Below are 18149 nucleotides of genomic sequence, written 5' to 3'. Positions count from 1 at the left end.
TTCAAGAGCAAATTGGATGCTTATCTTGCTGGGATCCTATGACCCCAGCTGACCCCCAGCCCTTTGGGTGGGGGGCTGGACTCGATGATCTTGCAAGGTCCCTTCCAGCCCTAATGTCTATGAAATCTATGAAATCACCACATCTTCACACAGGGCTTTCTTCAGTAGCTCAAAGCTCTGTGTCATTTCACTTGTCCATTTTATCCCTTTTGCTCATGTTCCCTTCAATGCCTCTGAAAGTGGTGCTGCTAACTCGGAGAATTGCAGGACGAACCATCAGTAATAGTTGGTCAAACCTAAAAAGGACTAGAGTTGTTTACAAGTTTGTAGCGCCTAGAACTTATGAATGGCTTCTACTTTATCTTCCAAAGGCCTGATCATTCCTTGTCCTACAAGGAACCCCAGGTATTTTGTTTGCCTTTGGGCTAGTGCACATTTCTTTGGGGTTGTGATTAGACCTGCCTTTCTCAGTTCTGTGAGTACCGCACAAAGGGCTCGTTTGTGGCAGGCCGAGGATTGTGTGAATATGACGATATTGTCAATATATGCAGCAGTATATTTGGTATGTGGGGCTAGAATTTGGTCCATCAGGCGTTGAAAAGTCATAGCCGCTCCATGAAGCCTAAACGGCATGCGGACGAACTCGTACAGTCCTTAGGGTGTTCCAAAAGCGGTTTTAGGTCAATCCCTGGGTACTACTGGGATCTGCCAGTACCCTTTCACTATGTCTAAGGTTTAGAAGAATTTAGCATTCTACTAGTTCTGTGACATGGGGCATGCATCAAAGAGCACCATGGCATTCAATCGCCGGTAATCAACACATAGCCTCAAGCAGCCATCAGGCTTGGACATGGGGACCAGGGGACTATGCCAGGGGCTTTGGGAAGGCCGTATGATCCCTTATTCTAACATCTTTTTGATTTCTTTATGTATCTTGTCAGAGAGATGGTGGGGTATTGGTCACCATCTTTCTCATACTATCGACCCTGGAGGTGTTCGTATAGAATGATATGCACCTCGGACCCATCCGTGCTCTTCTCTGAATATGTCTTTGAATTCTTTAATATAGAGTTTGTATCTTGTACTTGTATCCCCGATCTGGATTTGGCTCTCTACTTTAGCCATACAGGTGTCTTGTGTGTTCTTCTGTGAGCCCAGGTCTTCGGACTCTGCCTCCATGAAGGCTTCCCACCCTTTGGGTCGGTACCACTCGCATAAGAGATTAATGTGGTAAATTTACCTCTCCAGAGGTGGCACAGCCAATGGACTTCATAATCCACTGGGCCCACCCTTTGGATCACCTCAAAAGGACCTTGCCACTGAGTCAATAATTTGCTTGGGCATGTGGGTAGCAATACCAGCACCTTTTGTCCCAGTTCAAATTCCCGTACCTTGGAGCGGGCATTGTACCTCTTTTTTTGGTCGTGCTGCACTTGCTGCAATTTGCCTTTGGCCAGGTTTCGGGCTAGTTGTACCCTGCATTGGAACTCCTGATGATACAAAGTGAGTCTCATGTGCGTCTTGCTCCCAGTCTTCCCTCAAGATTTGCAGTAGACCTCTGGGGTGGCGGCCCAATACTAACTCAAAGGGGGAATACTTCAGTGACTCTGAGGGGATGTCTCTAAGGACACACAATACCAGGGGAGGACTAGATTCCTTCTCTGGGGGTCCCCTCTTATACACTGGCACAACATCTTCTTTATCGTTCCATTAAGTCATTCCACAAGCCTGTTGTCTGTGAGTGGTACACTGAGGTGCGTAGATGTTTTATTTTTAAGGTACGATTTACCACCTGTACCACTTCTGACATGAAGTTATGCCCCGATCTGTTATGATCTGTTGGGGAATCCCCATTCCTCGTGATCTACTTAACAAACTCCTCTACAATCTGTGGAGCAGTTACTGCTCTCACAGTCACCATGTCTGGATATCAGGTAGTATAATCTACAAATGCCAATATATACTGATGGCCAGTGCTGCTGCGGGGAAGTGGTCTGATAACATCCATAGCTATCCTTGAAAAGGGTATGTCAATAACTGGCATGGTTTGGAGAGGGGCCCTCAGCAGACGGTTTTTTCTGGCCTTCTGGCACTTGGGACAGGCAGCACAATGTCATGCTACATCTTCCCCTAATCCTGGCCAGAAAAGCCATCACAATATTCTGGCAATGGTTCTGTCTCACCCCAGGTGGGGTTGGAATGGGTGAGTCACCAAATGATGTACTGGTAACGGGTGGGTACCACGAGTTGTGTCTTTTTGGGCTCCCCTACCCTCCTGGGTTGAACATGATATAAGAGCTAGTTTCCTACCTCAAATCAGGGCGTGTTTCCCGAAGCCACTGCCTGTTGGGAGGTGGATGTGTCCAAGGCCAATGACCTCAATTCCTGTAGCTCTGCATCTTCCCCTTGGGCCTCCTGGAACTGGTGGCTACTGGTCATGTTGTGTAGGTCTAGCACGTCTATGTTGTCCGCTGACCCTTCACTATCTTCGAGCTCCCCAAGCCATCCTCTACAATTCCACATATTCCTACGCATTGTCTCAACATCTCGGACCCTCTCTAGCATATCATATGTAGGATCCAGTCCTGCCTGAGTAACATGTTGCAGGCCAGATAGGGTACTAAGCCCACTAGCAACTCCCCCCAGTGGTCCATGACTTGGAGGGGTATCCACTGATGACAAAATTGTTTGGTCTCCCTGTGGAGGCAAGATACTCTCACTGGCTCTGCCTCATGACCATGGTGGGAGGTAACTAAATTCACTTTCACTAAGGATTGGGTGCACCCAGAATCTAAAACTGCCTGGATGGGGCGATTCCCTATCCAGGCTTTGACTACCGGATGATCCCATACGGTGCCCTCACCACCGGTAATGAAACTACAATCCATGGACTCAGTCTGGGTTTGTTCTTTATGTCCCTCTGCCAGTTCCCTAGCCAAGCTATCCGGACACCATCTCTCTGATGAATTATTCGGGCACTCCCTCAAAAAGTGACTGAACTTTCCACAACAAAAACAAACCATATTTCTTGCCGGGCCCCTGAAGACGGACCATTGCTTTTCTGGTTCCCTGGGGATCGGTGTCGGAGTGGTGGGGCTGCACTTTTCTCGGCTGTAACTAACCTCTGAGGCCATGAATGACTATGCCAACTTCAGCGTTTCTATGCAGTTGTGAGGAGAATGCTGGCATACCCATCGTTGTGTGCGCTCCTCCAAATCATTGAGGAACTGCTCTAACAGCATCTGGTCTGCTAGGGTATGGTGGTCGCACGATGCAGGGTTTATCCATTTATTGAACAGATCCTGCAATAATTATAAAAGAAGCCTGGACCGCTTCTCCTCTGGCCCCTTCTTGGCCTGGAACAATTGCTTAACTAGGTCATAGTCATGGGCCTCACCTCTGGAGAGGGTCCTATATGCTGCCTGGGCCTTAACCACCACAAGGGCCCCAAGCTGACTGGCCCAGTATCCTTTATCAAGGCCTGTCATGATGGCATGATGTTTGAATGCCTTGATGTAGGCTTCTGGATTGTCATCCCTTGTCACAGAATCATAGAAATCGGGTTGGGTCGGTAGATCTTCAAGTCTGACCTCCTGCCTGGGCAGGAGAAAAACTGGGCTCAAATGACTCCAGCCAGGTAGGTATCAGACCTCTTAAAGACCCCCAGGGTAGAAGCCAGCACCACTTCCCTTAGAAGTTAGTTCCAGATCCTAGCCACCCTAACTGTGAAGTAGTTCTTATGGATGTCTAATCTAAACCTACTCTCCAAGAACTTCTGGCCCTTATTCCTTGTTATGCCAGGGGCGCTAGGGGAAACAAGGTCTCTCCCAAACCTTTCTGGTCCCCCCAGCGAGATTATAGACGGTCACCAGGTCCCCCCTCAGCCTTCTTTTGTCAAGGCTGAACAGGTTCAGGTCCTGCAGTCTCTCATTGTAGGGTCTGCTCTGTTGTCCCCAGATCATGCTGGTGGCCCTCCTCTGGACCCTTTCAATGTTGTCCACTTCCCTCCTGAAATGGGGCCCCTGAATTAAGTGGAGGTCCTATATCTTGGCCAGGAACCTCCCGGAACAGTCCGACCTGGCTGACTGTTCCTCCCAGCAGATGTCCGGGTAATTGAAGTCACCCATGATAACTACATGCCTTGCCTTAAGTGCCTCTGCAAGCTGGCCGGAAAATTCCTGGTCCAGCTCCTCCCCTTGGTTAGGGGGTCTGTAGTAGACCCCCACCGTTAGATCCCTCTCCCCATAGCCCCCTTGTATCTTGACCCAGAGCACTTCAGCTTGCCCCTCCTCTGACCTCATTTTGCTGGCAGAGGATATGTATTGCTCCTTGACATAGAGCGCCACACTCCCACCTTTCCTTCCTTCTCTATCCCGCCTGTAAAGCCTAAATCCCCCAATGCTAACTACCCAGTCGTGGGATGAATCCCACCACGTTTCTGTAAGCCCTATTATGTCTGGGTCTGAACTGGCTATTCTGAGGGTGAGTTCCTCCTGTTTGTTCCCCATGCTACGAGCATTGGTATATAGGCATTTAAGGCCCTGCCTAGCTGCGTGTGCCACCCCTCCAATTTGGGAGATTGTCTGGACCCCTGTTTCTGACCTAGGTACTCCTTGCATTTGTCACCTGTCTTGCTCGGGTAGTGTCTCCTCATCTTCCTGTGGCCCCCTCCCCTGGCGAGGCTAGTTTAAAGCTTGCCGTACCAGATCAGCCAACCTGGAAGAGAAGGCATGCTTGCCTTTAGGAGAGAGGTGAAGCCCATCCCACCCCAGCAAGTTCCCTGCCTGAAAGTTTGGGCATTATCTAGGAACCCAAGGTCTGCCTGGCGACACCAAGTATGTAAGCGCCGGTTGACCTCGCCAATGCAGGCCTCATGTCACCATTCCCGCCTACTCACCGGAAGAAGAGAGGAGAATACCACCTGAGCCCCCGTCTCCTTAAGCTTGTCCCCCCAGAGCCTTGAATTCCTTCATAATGCGGTCAGGGTTGCCCCGGCCATGTCATTCTTTCCCATGTGGATGACAACCATGGGGTACTGGTCTGCAGATTGGATGTAGGCTGGGATCCTCTCTGTGATGTCCCTAACCTGAGCCCCAGGCATGAAGCAGACCTCTCGCATAATGGGATCAGGCTGGCAGATGGGACCTTCCAGTCCTCGTAGGATGAAGTCTCCAACGATGAGGACCCAGCGTTCCTTCCTGCTAGTGTTCACTCTCTGCCCATTCTTTGTCATGTGGGGAGTGTCATCGTTCCCACCAGAGGCAATTCCTCTGTCTTTCTCTATCACAAGTGCCAGGGTGTCGAACCTATTCCCCAGGTGAACCTGGGAAGCTTCCACCACTCTAGGCCTAGCAGCTCTGGATTTGGGACAGTGGGCGACTGGGCCTGCAGAGAACAGAGATAGACATTAATTTCATCCTCTGCATCCCTGATCCCCCTCAGCCTGCTCACCTCAGCCCGGAGCTCCCTCACCTGCTCCTCCAGGGCCCTAAGTCATACACAGGAGGGACAGGCAAGGGGACCACCAGGCACCACCCCCCCAGGACCCCACCGAGCCCCCCCCACAGCCGGGGGGGCAAGGGGCCACTGACCCCGCCATGAACTCCATCTGGGTGGAGGCCTCAGAAGAGCCCATGGCAGGTGGTAGCACCAGGGCGGGGCCCCTGGAAGCTGTGGTCTGCGTCTGCACCATGTCTGCAGAGCTGTGCCTACTGCTTTTGCTCACTGGAGGTGCTGCTCTGGGCAGCTACCTCATGCCCACCTTATGCGAATGCCGGCACAAATGCCAGCGCGCCCTTACAGAGCACGCCTGTTTGTGTGCACTGTTCACATGCAGCTCAGGAGCACGACTCCCTTTTGGGTGAGCTAAGAGGGCTCCGAAGGGCTTCTCCTCTGGATCTGCCTCAGCTGCGCTGTACCCTCTGCCCCACTTACCTTAGGGGGAATCAGCTGTTGCTGCCCCCGCCGCTGTTTCCTCTGCAGCTGCTGCCTTTGCCGCCAAGGTAGGAGGGTACACGTGTGGCACATGTGTGCCCTGCTCCCTCTGCTCCTGCTCCCCAACTGGCGGGGGAATTTCAAACCGCCATTTTTGTCATTGTCATTTTTGACATCTTAAATGCAGTTAGACTGTGCCGTAGCCAATATTGCTGATGCTCCATCATGTGTTGTTGGGCATCGAGTATCTGCGTCAGGGCTTGCAAATTCTGCCCCAACATATCAGGAGGTACCATAGCTGCTGGTTGCATGCTGGGTTGTTCTTATGGAGCTAGGTTTTCCAGTCGGTTCCTGGCCAATGCACGACTTTGTGCTGGCCTGGTCTTGAGAAGCTGCTTACATGCTGCCTTGGCCCAGATGGTCAGTGACGGATGTACTGGTGTTCTGTGTGGCCCCTGAGGTAGGTATATATCACCTCCATGGCACCCCCAAACTCTCCTGCCACGACTTTGAATGTAATACCAGTGGGGGGGGCAAACTGCTAGAGGTCCCTCGGTGGGGGTAGTCTGCTTGATGGCTGTCTGTGGGGCTCCACCTCCCCTACACCCCAGCCTTACGCCAACCTCTGGTGGGCCACTAGGTCTTGAGGCAGCGGTTCTTCTGCTGTGGCTGTGTCCTTGACTTCGATATCTCCCATGGGTTTTGTGTCCTGAGTGTTTTGCTCCTACGTTGGCCCACAGATCTACTAGCTTCCCTAAGCCTGGCTTCTACCCCCTTGGGGACACCTCAAATTGGGGAAAATGCAAAGCCAAAACAGAAAAAAAAGAGGAAAGGAAGGAAGCTGCAATGCTGGCGTCCCTCTGCCGCACTCACTTCTCCGAGCCGAGGCCCTTCCTAGGCTAAGCTAATTAATTCCTGAGACTTGCTCGCCACATCACCACAGCCCCTCTAAAAGGGAGAAATGAAAAATGAACAAAAAAATACGGATTGAGGGGGGGCTATTAAGTTGTTTCCCCAGCCCTACGGTCTGGGAATGATGGGGTCTCCTCATCGCTCCCCCTGTAGGGGCTTCTTTGCCCCCGTCCTCACCAACCAATCTTCTGTACCCGGGAACGTTTGGGGAGATGACTCATTGTCTCTCCTGGGCCTGCTGCAGCTCCTTCTTTTGGGCTGCCACCTCTCTTATACCGTCGAGTGTGGCTTGAGATGCCATTCTTCCTTGGCACTGTCTGCAGCATCCTGCTTTTGGCATTCTGCGGTCCTCCGGGCTCAAGTCCTCCACCATCTGTACTGAGAACCACTGGCACCTCTGTTGCTGCCCCCTTTCTGGATTCCCCTTCCATCTGTGTGCACCAGCTGCTGCTAGTGTAGAAAGTCTCTGCTGGCTCTTCTCCCTCTCTCACTCCTTCCATGGTGATCCTTTTTATTTCTGCCAGCCAGTGATTGCCTATGATGTCACCAGCTCATCTCAGCTGAATCCAAGCGGGCTCCTCTCTTCACTCATGCAATGCTGTGTGTCCTGTCGCTGGTAAGTATTTTTCTTGTTTTTGTGATTTCATACATGATCTCCACTCCTGAAGCCCCCTGGGTGTGGCTCGGGGCTCTTTTGTTTGACCACCCCCGGGACAAGGGGACTAGATCTCAAACGATGCAGTTTTCAATGACTATTTGTAAGTCTTCATAGCAGTGGTGCTCCAGATCTAGCCCACAGACCCTTGTCTGCCTGCCCCAGGGACTCCCCACATAGCTGGAAATTTGCTGGTGGAGGAGCAGTTGTGGCATTAATTGCTGTTCCCCTGCTGCCAAATTTCTGGACCTGTGGCGAGCCCTCCAGGCCCTGTGATATGGCCCTGCATGTTAGATCAGTCTGTGGTGGGGCTAACACATGATTCTCAAAGTAGAATCATCCCTGGCTAAACTATCCCAGCCAACCGGGTGCTCTGCCTTGGAAATGGGCTGGTGTGCCTGCTGCCTTGTAGGCTGGCTTTGCTCCCTTGAGAGCTCCTTAGCTAGCCCTCTAAACACAAATACAGACCAAGCAAACCAATAAATGGGCAAACAAAACATTTAGCCCTCCATTAGCTGGGAGAAGAGGCCCTTTAGTTCTGGCCCTTCCTGATAGTGAGCTCCTTTGGGTTCCAGTCTGCCACCTGCCTGCAAACTGTTCCTTCCCTCAGTTCACCCCTCTCTTTTCTCTGCTTTGTGGCTTTAACTGTTAGTGGGATTCTCCCTCATTAGCTAACTGCCTGCAGCTTGGTTTCTACAACAGGACTGTAAGGGCCAGACAGTTCTGTTACAAACCTAGTCTTAAAAATTTCCAGGAATAGAGATTCCACAATTTCTCTTGGGGCACGTCTACACAAGATGTTTACTGCGCAGTTGCCTAATTAACTGTGAAGTAAATGTTTCAGCATTTACACATGTGCCCCTATTAGGGCACATAAATACAAGTCCTACCCTGCTGCAGAGTTTTTTCATGTGCAGCAGTGCACATGTACACACTGAACCAGTTGGCTAAGGCACAAGGGTGCTTCAACATGAGGGCTGCCTGGCAGCTAGCCCCTGCATTGAAGTACCTTTGTGCCCCAGCCAGCCCTTCCATAGCACACTGAGCCCAGTCAGAGCAGCCCTGGGCTGGCAGGCTGACCCCTGGGGTCCCCTGCCAGCCAGGTGTTCTGAGGTCCATGGGCATGTACAGATGCGCACCTGGGGAGCTTCCAGGGAGCTATAAACTGTGGAGTAATAAGCTGCGTAGTTTATTGCTGCCCCCCTCATGGCACATGTAGATGTGCCTGGCCTGTAGATGTGCCTAGCCTGTTCCACTGCTTGACCACCCTCATAGTCAGAAAGTTCCTTCTAATCCCCAGCCTAAATTTCCTCTGCTGCAGCTTGAGGCTCTTCCTGCCCTCTGTGACCACAGAGAATAGGCTATCTCCTTCCCCTCTGTAATTGCCCTTCAGGTTTTTGAAGACTGTTATCAAATCCTCCCTTAGTCTTCTCTTCTCCAGACTATATAAAACCCTAGCCTTTTCAGCCTTTCCTCATATATTATGCTTCCCAGACCTCTAATAATTTTTGCTGCTCTCCACTGGATTGTTTGCTCTCCACAATCTGTCCACATCTTTCTTGAAGGTGGGACCCAAAACTGAACAGAGTACTCCAGGTGAAACCTTACTAATGCTGAATAGAGAAGAAGAATCATTTCCCTTGATTTGCACATTCCTGTTCACCTTTTTTGGAACAAGAGCACACTGTTGGCTCATATTCAGTTTCTTGACCACTTTAAAGCCCAGGTCATTCTCTGCAGTAGTGCAGCCTAGCCAATAATTCCACAGTCTGTCTTTCTGCATGCAATTATTTTTCCCCAAGTGCAAGATTTTGTCCTTGTCCTTGTTGAATTCCATCTAATTGACTGTGGACTATTTTTTCTGTCACCCTAGGTCATTCCAGATCATAGCTCTACCCTCGTTAGTGTGTATAACTCCACCCAACTTGGTGTCATCCACAAATTTGCTAAGTGTGCACTCAATACAGTAGTCCAAATCATTACTGAAGACGTTGACTAATTCTGGACCCAGGAAAGATCCCTGGGTAGGCATTGAAGACTACTTGTTGAGCATGATGATCAAAGCAGTTTTGTATCCACCTTACAATACTGTATTTACTCAAATATAAGACAGCCCTGTGTCCTGTTTTGCGTCCCACACTTCAAGAAAGATGTGGAAAGACTGGAAAGAGTCCAGTGGATGACCCCCCAATAATTAGATTCTATACATGAAAAATTTAAAAATTTTCAGGTATAGAAGCTAATTATGGGAGGTTTGCCTGGAATTTGTCCCCTTCCCACTGCTACAGCAGAGAAAATAAATCTGGGGATCAGGCAACCCCCTTGCCCTCTGCCTCCTGTCACTGTCTTCCCTCTGCAGTCCCTTCCCCTAGCCCTTACTGTCAGACCCTGCTCTCCCTGAGCACGTAGATCTGAGGAGCAAATGTGAAAACACTGACTTTGAAATAAGCATACCTGCAGTAACTTGCATATAGTACTCATAGACTTAGTTCATCCAGAATTAATGCATTTTACCTTTTTTGAAACTGCTACAATTTTTAGTACAGGTACTCTACAAACATACCTGAACACTATTTTTGTACTCACTTATATATAATACAAACTATGAATTATGTTAGTTCAGAGCCAAAAGGCTCATGATTTACCATATCTCACTGGGCTGCACCCCAGCAGAGTCAGCAGCATTTTAAGCCATGGTGACCCCACAGCTCAGCACAACTCAGTGTGTGTGTATACTACAGATACCTCCTACAAAGTTTCCATGTGTTAATTACCCCTGCAGTCATGACTGGAACCAGGTATTCTTGTCATGAGTTCTGGGATGCTTCAAAAATGTATTATTTAGATGAGGCACAAGGCAACCTGGTCTGGCTTCACCTTATGGAGGGTTGGGCCACAATAATCATATGCAACAGGATGAGAGGGGGACTAAAAGAGGGATAAGTTAAGTATGAGAGAGGTGGAGGACTTCTTAAAAACTTGCAAGAGAGGGAAAGCACTGGGAAGAGATGGATTTCTGGTAGAATTCTATGAAAAATTTTGACAATGGCTGGGAGCAGATATACTAGAGGCATACTGGGAAATAATGGAGGGTGGGGATACAGAGCAGGATTTTGCAGAATGTGTTGTAATTTTGATATCCAAGAAGGTGGCATGGCTGAAAGATGGATGTGGGGCTAAATAATCTGTACTGCATGTATTTTGGGGCTGCCCTTTTGTGGAAGGGGTATGGAAAGGAGTTCTGTTGCTCTCCTTCCCTCTTCCCTCCTGCGTACTATAATTTGGCGGTTACTCAGCATGTCTACACGAGACATTTACTGCAGAACAGACTAATTAGCTCCTCAGTAAATGTTGCATTTTTACATGTGTGCCCCTATTAGGCTGGAGTAAACTAATTAACTCTGCAGCAGGATAGTAATTGTAAATACAAGTAGAGTGACATTTTTTACTCTGCAGCAACGTATGTGTAGTTGCTACCCCAGCTGGCTGGGGCATGGGAGTGCTTCAGTGGAGTATCACGAGCCCCAGCCAGCCCCTCTGCAGCACATTGAACCAGGGGGGAGCAGGCCTGGACTGGCAAAGTAGCCCAGCCAGGGCTACTCTGATCCAGCTTGATGTGCTGTGGTCCAGGTGCACATTCAAATGGCATTCCTGGGAACAATAAACTCCAGAGCAATAAACTCTGGGATTTATTGGTTCACATTAATTGTCCACTGTCACCTATATTACCTTTCACTTTCATATAATCAACTAATTCCTTCCTGTTTGTGAGCACCAATTCAAGAAGAGCTTCTCCCCTAGTTGGCCTATCTACCATCTAAATCACAAAGTTATTATGAACCCATTCTGAGAATCTGCTGGACTGACTGCGTACACTCAGTAGGTGTTCTGATAATTAAAGTCCCCCATGAGAACCAGGTCCTGTGATTTGGGCAAGGTGTAGGATCTAGCTCATGGGCCAGCCCTGTGCCACTCATTTAGCCCCTGAGGCTGGAAGTTTGAGCATCTCTGCTTTATAGCATAGCACTGAAGCCATGCCTATGAATAAAACAAGATATTGCTACTTAGGTTGAAGTTGTAATGTTATCGTGTCTGTATATATACAAATGCACACCACTCTGTGCTTTTGGATTTGATTCAAATCCTGCAAAAATTGCCATGAAGTTAGTGTTTGTTCTATGCCGGGAGGGCTTCCAAATCAGGTCTTTTATCTCATATACAGCTCAATAAAATGTCATTTAAAAATAGTACTTTCCCCTTGGCTTTAGCCTCCTCCATCCTTCTTTCCCCACTAGCCTTCTCACAATAGTTACTTGAACATGTGGGGTTGATTACATATTATTTACAGATACATATTAACATCTATTTTGTTACCACATTAACTACATTTACAATTACTGTGAAGATATTTTACTTCAGAGAGACACTGTCAACTTTTGTGTACATAAGATAAACTTAAATAGATATCCAGTTCATTCACATGGCTTTTTACTGTCTTTTTAACATTTTTAAGTTTGATAAAACTACAGATTTAGATTTCTTCAACTAATCTTCTGTTGTAAGTGTATGCTTACAGAGCACTGGCTGTACTAAAATGATGAAAGAAGAGGAAAACACAGTTTTCCATGGATCTATGAGATAGCACATTATTTCTTTGCTGAAGGTACATTGCCACCTAGCAAGCGTTGAGAATAATGACCACAAGAAAAAAGAGTCTGATCAGCTAGTATCTTATAGTTAAAGGGTAAAAGAAAGAGATTGTAAAAACAGCTGATAGATTTTCCTGATTGTCCCACCAAGGGATCGCTGCACAAAAGAGTCTTCTCCCTGCCCCCTATCCCCAGTTGTATGTACAGGAAGGAGGGGAATCAGTCACTGCTTACCATGCCCAAAATGTTGCCAACTTGAGACTATGCACATGAGGAGGATCAGGAGTTCAGGCTGGGAGGGATGTTTTACAGTAACTATCTTTGATTTCACAAAAGAGTTAATGCAGTATGAATTAAAATGTATTACCTGTTATATAGAGCCCCTGGATTCTGTGGCATTCCAAGAAACATGGCCAGCTGGGAAAACCTTGATTACTTCTGTTAGAAACATGACTCCCAGGAAGTGGGAGAAGCAAAGGCAGAAGACCCAGAAATGCCACTTGTATCCCCCTAGATTGTTCCTTATTTTAGAACAAGGAGAAATGGTCTTACATTGCAGCAAGGGAAATTTTAGGTTGGATATCAGGAAGAACTTTTTTACTATGCAGGTAGTTAAACATTGGAACAGGTTACCTGGACAGGTTATAGAATCTCCATCTTTGGAAGTTTTTAGGAGCATCTTAGATAAACACTTATCTGGGATGGTTTAGACAGAGATGATTCTGCCTGGAGCAGGTAGCTGGACTAGATGACCTCTTGAGGTCTCCCTGCCTCCTCTTCCCTCCCCTCCCCTCCCCTCCCCCAACCCATTTTATGATTTTCTTGGAAATCTCACATTTTGAGGATGAAACGAACTTGGGTGTCATTGACAGTACTCAAGAAGTGGATGGCCTTGAGGACTGGAGTAATAGAATATAATTAAATGTGGTATGGCCAGGTAAAAGGCAGGCCTGATTCTAGGTTATACTGGTATAAGTAGAAATCAAGAAGTATTAATAATTAAGAAGTATTAATATTAATGACAAGATCTAGAATTCAGCTTGTTTTGCTACAAAAATGAAGCTGAAGATGGAATACAACTGCTTTCTATAAATAAATAATACATCAGGGGTTAAACACCAGGGATGGAGAAGAATTTTTTATGCTGAAACAAAATGCTGGTACGAGATCAAATACATATAAGCTAGTGATGAATAAACAGAAGATGGAAATGAGAAGAAGGTTTCTTATCATCAGAATTGAATCAGCCTCAGTAGAAGTATTGCAGGCAAAAATCGTACCTGGTTTTAAGATGGAGCTTGATACACATATGAACAGGAACATGATATAGTTCCTGTGGTAGCAGGGAACTACAGCACATACTTCACAGGTTAGTCTTATGTCCCTAAGTGATGAGAAAGCTTCAGGTAAACTGAGGATTGGCACTGAGCCAAAACCACTCAACAGAACATCATAATATCAGCATACCAAGTAAGGGCTTTATGCTGGGGAAAGTGTTCACTGTTTAAAGTCAAGAATGGTGCCTTATATATTGAACTAGAAGAGGAGAAGAATAATGGACAGTATAGAGAAGCAGTTAAAGGAAAGTCAAGCTAAACAGTCTTCTACCATAAAGGAAACAAGGACCGGAAGCTGCTATACACAAAGAAGCAGGTTTGGGTTTAGCCATCAAGTGGCCACTTAGAGCAATATCACAAGATAACAATCCAGGATGAAGTGAGACATAAGTTGTGTGAATTGTCTACAGACCTAGGACAATATTGGAGATGAAACTGAAAGCAACTAAATTGTAGCAGGATACAGCCAGCATGGGGGCTCAGATCAAGGTCAGGAGGACATACAAAGAGCCTTAACCACCAGCAAATCTGCAGAAGGAAAGGGAGAAGAAATGAAGTGATTTGAGATACAGAGGACCAATAAGATGCTCTCCAACAAAATGAAGGCAGCAAAACAGTAGAAGCTAGTTCCCTGTTAACAGTATTAACAAGAAGTTAGGAACTGAAAGACTGCTTTAAGAACCAGCACAGTTAGAGGACTACAAGGCCTAACACATTGCAATTGACTTGCCATAAAGACCGTGTCCCTGGAGTGGCCAATGTCCTTGTAACTTCTGGCTGCAGCAAGTCAGCAAATATTTGCAGAAAGACACAACAGCAAAATTTGTTGAAAGAAAAGATGCAGCTACCTGCATATAATGTGGAGGAAAGAGGATAGATTAGAGGCGGAATGATTTTTGGAAGTGGTACCAGGAAGTCTGTCTGTTGTGTGCATAGCTAAAATGTTAGTTGTAGTTGTAATATCCCTGTAACTAGTTTTCTTAGTAAAGGGCCAATACAATTTTACACACATAGATTCCTTTCATATTTATTATTACTCAGCCTGCAGTACATGAAGCAGGCTATAGCTTTGATTGCTTCTTGCCTTAAGGCTAAACTAGAGAAAAATAAAAACAAACTTCAGTAGATATAGAAAAAAAGAAAATTAGGAAAAGAAACCGGCTATACAGTATACAGCACTGAGGGCACTGCAACCCTGTAGAGGCATCAAACCATCAGCAAAAAGATATTGCACAGATTTTTGCAAAATTCCTATTAGCTGTGAGATAATTGCCATCTAGCAGCAGTTAGGGGAAAAAGCAGGTGCACCGCATCACTCTGCGTATGGACAGGTACTTTCTTGCATCTAAGCTGATTGGAAACAATTGGACTACAGTAATCAAGAACAGAAATTCTTAAAGGAGTATTGAAAACACACTGAGGAATTTCCTTTCTAGCAGTATAGATTGTCAAAGTTTCTTTTGGGTTATGGGACCTGTATTTCCCACTGTATAAGAGCAGGTGTGAATGTTTGGACTTCCTTTTATATATCTCTGTAGAGGTTAAAGCTTAATAGGCTTTAACCTGACTTTAATAAAGGTTGAGCTGCCTGGTGTGGAAATGTGTTTGTGATGAGTGTTTTTATATTTATGAACATAGCACTTCTACATAGCTTAGTCATCAATCTGGGGGCTAACAGGAATGCTTACATTTGTGAATGTTTCCAAGAAAGACTGTAAATATGAGGATTAGGATGCTTTAAAAATGAATGTATGCTTTGTCATTATCTAGGGGTAATTGGCATTGAGAGGGTAGCACCTATAATGAGCTGTTTATATTCCCTAGTGGATTAAGACTGGAAATTAGTTAGGCTCATACAGTTCTATACCAGTGAACAGTTGCCACTGAGGCCTCTTGTGTGAATCTTACATCCAGGAAGTTTGAGGTTGCTGCCTAATGGTTGCCATGAGCACAGCAATTAGGGCTTAAACCTGCAGGCTGCTGAGCTCTGCTGAAGTGCTGAGGGCTGAAGTGCTAGCACTCAGCATCCTGTGCAGTGCGCACCTGTGCTGAAAGGCTTTGGGAAAATGTAGCCAGTGGTTAGCAGAAAGAGCATGCTTCTACGCCTACACTGAACTTAGACATGGTGAAAAAAGGTTGGTGGGGAAGGGGCTGAATGTGAGGAGAGGAGGGACAGAGACCGTATGCTCTGTGTGTAAGTGCTTAAAGCTCTCCAGAAAATGCAAAAGAAATACAGACTAGTCATTTTTGGCTTTTCAGTTATTCCAACCTGCTATTCATAAGCACTAGCTGACTCTAGTGTACCCAAGAGCCACTCTTAAAAGAAATTGATAGCAGGACCAGTCATGTGGGCTAACCAGTGTCAGAGATGCTGCCAAAGTGTGCTATGAAAAATAATTTCTCACAGCTGGCTGCTCATTGACTCATGACATGCTGGGCACAAGCTAGTTGCTCTTGTTTGTACCAGCTTCCTTTCTCAGTTTACTTCCACCTGCTAGGCTGTGAATATAAAAGTATTATGTTCAAGAGTCTTCTTAGTGGCTCATAACCAGTCTTTCACAACTTGACAGGCTTGAAGACTTAGCAATTACTCAAAGATGAAAGATTGATATGCAAAGGTAATAGTTGCACATCACATAACATCTACAGAAACAATATATTTACTGGTTTAAGCAGGTTTTTGTTGTGGTAGGTGATGTTTCTATGGTGAAAAGGCTAAATTTTTTTGAAGAAATAAAAATAAACATAGTATCATCTGAAACTTTTCAGGTTAAAATGCTAAGTGATGAAAAACACTGTATATAAAGATATGGGCAAGATTTAAAAAAATGGAGCCCAAATTTCAGCACTGGAATCTTTAGGATTTAAATAAACCATGTAAAAATACTTTGTGGTTTTGTGTGTTTTAATTTTGGCCCAACTTGTGATACCCTAAGGTGGCATGACTTTCTGAAGTCACTTTTATATCACAAGCCTTATTTAAGGTTTCTCAGGTCTTTCAGTGAAATATGGATCCATCAGAGAGAGACAATTGAAAATCTTAGACTGTCAGGCTAGATTCAGAGACCTATTTTTAAAAATCATGCCCTGTATGTTAATAAAAACAGTGTAATTACAAATACTTTTATTATTCATATATTCATATTAAAGATAAAAACCTCATGGTGTAACTTCTTAACTGAGTGATCCTGCACATCAGCCTTATGAACAAGATGAAGTTAGTTCAAATTACTTTGTATTTAAATACTCCTTTAAATGACTAGCTCTTTTCGGATACTGTTATTATCCACAATTGTATTCTTTTTTCTAACTTGGCTTTTATTTTTTGTGTCTTTTTATTTTTCCTTTAGGAGAATGATAAGAAACAAGCTTCAGTCACATAGATAATGAAAAATTCACAAAAATTTGTAATGAAGTCTCAACTTTTTTTTGTGGAACTCAGTAATGTTGAAATATAAAACAGACGCTAGATTACATTGACTCTGATTATGCCCAAGGGAAATTGGAAGAATCATATTAGCTCTGAGAGGGCTCCTCTATTGTTCTCTGAATTCTACAGAAACATTATAAATTATTAGGCAAAACAATAGTGAAAACAGTATATATTGACTCATAAACAAAATATGTGCCCTTCTTAGTACCAAATTTACATGTAGGCAAATTTCATGATGATTAGATTCACAGTCAGATATGTTCAATAAGTACATACTTAGTCCATTGATTAAGCTGAATGATCTGAATAGCTGAGTTGTGAGCTGCACTGCAGAGGCTATTTCATTTTATAGTTGAAGTAGCTGTCTATACCTTTTACAATTACCTAGCTTCATTCCTGCGCCCTGGCTTCTGCTCTGCCTTCAATTGCCCTGCCATGTGCTACTGTAGAAAATTTTCCACAGCTGTGGAAGTGGGGGCAAATATTTGCCCTTGTATGCAGAGTATTTGGACAGTGGTAGAAGGGTGATGAATTTGTTGCTATGTATTTTACACTGAGAGAGTAAAACATACAAAGAGGCAGACTCTCAGTGGTCTAAATTATCAGACTTCCACTGATGTCAATGGCAATTTATACCAGCTGCGGAGCTATTTCAAAGAATTTTAAAATCAGAATACATTCCTTTGTGACTTGAAATCACTATTTTTGCATGTGATAAATACCAAATCCATTAGAACACACAGACTTTGGTTGTCATCTGTGAGAATTTAAATGAGGGAGTGAACCTGTGTGTTGTCTATAGACAAACTCTCCAAGACAGCATACAGGAGGCTACCAAAATTAGGTTCCTAGATGCAGAACTGAAACAAATTGATAATTATAAAGGCTTAATTCATTAAAAAAGTGTACTTATAAATCTTGAACAAAGTTAACATCTAATTTCTTAGTTAGTTCATACTAGGTTTTATATGAGTCGCATAACTTGAGCGATCTTGCCTGATATTATACTGCCTTTGTGAGTAGCTTTATTGGCTGTAATGAGGCTACCCAGGGGAGTAAGGGTGATAGGGTCAGACCCAGGTTTATGCATCTTGACAGAATGAATAAACTTTCAGTGCTTGGTGGTGGTATACAGCCAACCCTGATATTCCTCAGTGGGTGCAATAGGGTTGGGTTTTTTTTAACTTAGTTTTAGTTGTGAGAAACTTTTAAAAAGGAAGAAGCACTTA

Source organism: Crocodylus porosus, unplaced genomic scaffold, assembly GCF_001723895.1.
Source record: "Crocodylus porosus isolate Cpor-Errol unplaced genomic scaffold, CroPor_comp1, whole genome shotgun sequence".
NCBI lineage: Eukaryota > Metazoa > Chordata > Crocodylia > Crocodylidae > Crocodylus > Crocodylus porosus.
Note: the sequence above shows the minus strand (reverse complement) of the source record.